This window comes from Manis javanica, chromosome 12 (assembly GCF_040802235.1).
Source record: "Manis javanica isolate MJ-LG chromosome 12, MJ_LKY, whole genome shotgun sequence".
NCBI lineage: Eukaryota > Metazoa > Chordata > Mammalia > Pholidota > Manidae > Manis > Manis javanica.
The window spans coordinates 16312778-16316762 of record NC_133167.1 but is presented as its reverse complement, the minus strand read 5'-3'; the positions used below and the strand labels follow the sequence as shown (position 1 = coordinate 16316762).

Genomic DNA, 3985 nt, shown 5'->3' with positions numbered 1-3985 from the left:
GGAGACATCCTTATTTTCGTGTTAAAAAAAAGGCACAACCACCACATGTTTATTAACCTTTATGTGCTGGGCACTGTGCTGAGCATTTGCAAGTTTTACCTCATTTAAACTGGATAAAAATGCATTAAAAGTAGGTGTATTTGTCAGGGTTCTTCAGAGAAACAGAACCTATACACATACACACACACAAGCACAACTGTATACATGTACATACATGCGTGTGTGTGTGCTCACATGTATTTATAAAATTTATTTATTTATTTTTAAGGAATTGGCTCATGTGATTGTGGGGCTAGTGAGTCTAAAATCTGTAGGACAGGCAGGAAGGCTGGAGATCCCGGGGAATCTTGATGGTGTGGCTTGAGTCCAGATGCAGTCTGGAGGTAGAATTCCTTCTTTCTCAGGAGCTGTCCGTCTTTTTCTCTTAAGGTATTTGACTGATTGGATGATTCCCACCCATATTATAGAGGATAAATTGCTTTACTCAAAGCCTACTGATTCAAATACTGATCTCATTGAAAAAAAGACCTCCACAGTGACATTTAGACTGAAGTTGGACCAAATAGCTGGGTACCAGGGCCCAGGCAAGTTGACACATAAAATCCTTTTTACAGTAAGGAAAACAAGTCTCAGAGAAGTTAATTCACTGGCAGTGATAGGCTGAATAATGGCACCCCCCCCTAAATATTTATGTCCTAATTCCCAGAATCTGTCAAAGTTACCTTACATGGCCAAAGGGACTTTGCAGATGTGATTAAGTTAAGGATCTCGAGATGGAGTGATTATCCTGGATTGTCCAGGGGGCCCAGTATCACCACAAGCATCTTCATAAGAGGGAAGCAGAAGGGTGAGAGTCAGAGAAGACAGCGAGATGATGGAGGCAGAGATTGGAATGATGTTCTTTGGTGCCAGAAGAAAAGGTTAGAAGCCAGGGACTAGAGGCAGCCACTAGAAGCTGGACAAGGCCAGAAAGTGGATTCCCCCTGGAGCCTTCAGAAGGAGTGAGCCCTGCCAACATCTTGATTTCAGCCAGTGAAGCTGATTTTGGACTTCTTACATCCAGAACTGTAAAGTGATAAATAGGTATTGTGTGAAGCCACTAAGTTTGTGGTCATTTGTTATAGCGGCTAGAGGAGACTAATACATTTACTGAGGCCACTGTAGTTAGTACACGGTAAAGGTGGGATTTGAAACCAGGTCAGGCTGACTCCACAGCCTCAGACATCTGATGCTGTTACCATCACCAGTCCTGTTAATCTCCCCAGAACAATCATCCTGGGGTCCACCCCTCCTCTCCTCTCCCACAGTCCCTGTCCAGACTTGAACTACCCTCCCCCTGAACTTAAAACAACAGGGGAAAATGAGTAATAATGAGACAGGGACTGGGGGTAGGAGACCCAAGGGTCTCCATTTATTCCTGCTACGTGGTACATGGCAGGCACTTTATAAACAATAGTGTGCTTAGTACTCTCCATGGAAGGCAGGTACTATTATTTTCCATATTTCATAGTTGAGGACCAAGAGAGTTAACTCACCTGCCCAAGGTCACACAGCAGTTGAGTGGCAGAGCCTGGGTTTAGCCTGGATCTGTGTGATGCCAATGCTTTTCCCACTGTCCTCACTACACTTGCTCCTTGAGAATCTTCATCACAGTTGGGCAGCAGGAGCAGGAGATAAGACTGTAAAAATGGGAGAGAACTGAAGACCAAGGCTCCCAGGGCTCTTGCTTCCCTTCCCAGAAAACCCCACCTCAGGTACAGGCTTCAGATCCAGGGCTGGGGCCGCTGCAGGTCCTCTACACTCTAAGGCCCGTTGGGCTCCCCTGGCCACAGGGGACCTTCTGTCTGGCTGTCCTTCCCCTCTGCCGTCTCCATCCCTGTTCTTTGGTTGCCCCTCACATCTTCTAGCAGAGCGTCTGGGTACCTGCCCCCGCATCCCTCCCACACTTGTTTTCCTTTTTCCATTCTCACTGCTGCCATTACCCTTTCTCTCTTCCATCTCAGCCACCCGCAGAGGAAGGAAAGGAGCAGAATTGACCAGACTGCTTGGTGGGTAGTGCACAAGCTCTGGAGGAATGGCCAGGCTGGTCCCATCACTCAGTGAGCTGGGCATCCAGTGACTGAAGATTAACCCTGGTAACCAGGGCTGCTGGGACACATGCTGCTGATTGTGAGCCACGCTTATGACTTAACAAAACAGGTTATCAACAAACAACATTGGGCTAAAAATACCACGTTTATTTTTGAAATAACTTGTTTTGGCAGTTATAAATACTCCATGATGCCAGCTTAAAATGTAGTCTAGCAGTTCTCAGACAACTGAATAATATTTCGGATGCATACTTTATTTTCTATGCAGAATCCAACAGGCAGTTAGTTTCCAGCCAGTTCTTCTCTCGCCTGAGGAATGGAGGAGAGATTGGGTATGGATAAAACCAGCCAAGAGTCAACTTAGCGGAGGGTTACAGGCTAGGTTTCCAAACTGAGAGTCTTACCTTTAGAGTAGATGCTACTGGAAGAAATGTTCAGGGCAGTTTTCTTTGCCTGCCAGGTACTCCTTTGCCCTTGGGAAGCAGAGAATGAAGTGAGCTGTTGTAATTCCCTCCCTCTCCTTCCTTGTCTCTCTGTCTCTTTCTTCTTTCTTCATCCATCCATTCTTCAAACAATTATTGCACCTGACACGTTGCTGGGTGCTGAGGATAGTGATAAACTAAACCAGCTGAGTCTACTTGCCCCTCGTCCCCAACGGGGAGGTTAGGAAGTGATGGTAATTAACAAGTGAAGGTGATTAACAAGGAATAATTGGTTACAAAATGTGACCCATGCTCTTATGTAATAACTAAGAGGGAGGGAGAGAGACTGAGGGGGCATCTCTTTAGGGCAGACAGGCTGCTTCTCTGAGGGGGCACATTTTAGCTGCGTCTGGAGGGATGGAAAACCCATCTAAGGGTGGTTGGGGGCATGTGCTAAGCAGAGGAACCAGCTGCAGGTGGGAAGGTCTGAGAACGTGACTGGTTTGAGAAACTAGCTGGATTCATTTTTTATTTGTAAAATTTCTACAAGAGCCCAAGGTGGTCTGCTTGCCTGGCACTCCGAGAGCTTGGCAATGATCCTTCTGCTCTCCTCTTTCCTCCCCTCTCTCTCCTCTCCCTGTCGGGGGGATCTCTCTCCTCTGCTGAGAACACCGCTCTGACTGTCACCTCCCCTCCCCACTGTCACTGTGCCCACTGTATCTTCCACCCCCTCGCCTCAGACACTCACCTGGTATGATGATGAGAAGGCAGTGCTGGCTTCCCCTCACTCCTCTTTGCAGCCAGCCTGGTGGCTTCCCTGTCAGCACCATGCTCGTCGTGGCTGCAGTGATGCGCAGTCACGGGGCCTGCTGCCAACCTCCCCAGTCATCGTCCGCGTTGTCCCTGTACCCCTCCGGCTGTTCTTGCTCCTCTTCCTCCCCTTTCCTGTCACATGTGACCATTCTCTTCTTTCTCCTCCCACTGGCACTGCAAAGGCACCCCTGCTCTGCCTGGCCCCAGGGGAATCCCCAGACCGAGCAGAGCCTGACCACCCACAGCGTGCTATGGCAAAGGGACACAGACTTTGGAGTCAGACCTGGATTAGCTGAAGGGACTTGGGAAGGTCCCTAACCTCTGGTTTGTATGGCTGGTCCATGATTATTATGAGTATCTCAGAAATAATGCATGTCAACATGTCTGCCACTTACTAGGTGCTTATGAAGGGGCAGTTTCTTCTTCTCTCCTCCTCTATGAACAGTGGTGAGTCACATGCAAGAAGTGAGGCGACACCTTGTTGTCTGTGCCCAACTCAGCTTGCGGCACCTCCACTTCTGAGGGCTTGTTTTGGAAACAACTTGAGGAACCCTCCCGAGTGCTATTTAAAATTTTTTGGTTAAGGATGCTTAATATTTTTTAAAATTACACAAGTGGTACATTAAGATAGTCTTGTAAAAACACAACAGATAAAAGGGA

General features: G+C 47.7%; 1 long non-coding RNA gene across 1 annotated transcript; it reads right to left on the bottom strand.

Annotated features, from left to right (window-relative positions):
• Positions 1–2030: 2030 nt before the first annotated feature.
• On the bottom strand, positions 2031–3646 carry LOC108392945 (uncharacterized). Its single transcript, XR_001852159.3, has 3 exons — positions 3261–3646; positions 2495–2563; positions 2031–2399 (listed from the first exon to the last, which is right to left on the bottom strand). It is a non-coding gene; the product is annotated as an uncharacterized lncRNA (long non-coding RNA).
• Positions 3647–3985: the final 339 nt, after the last annotated feature.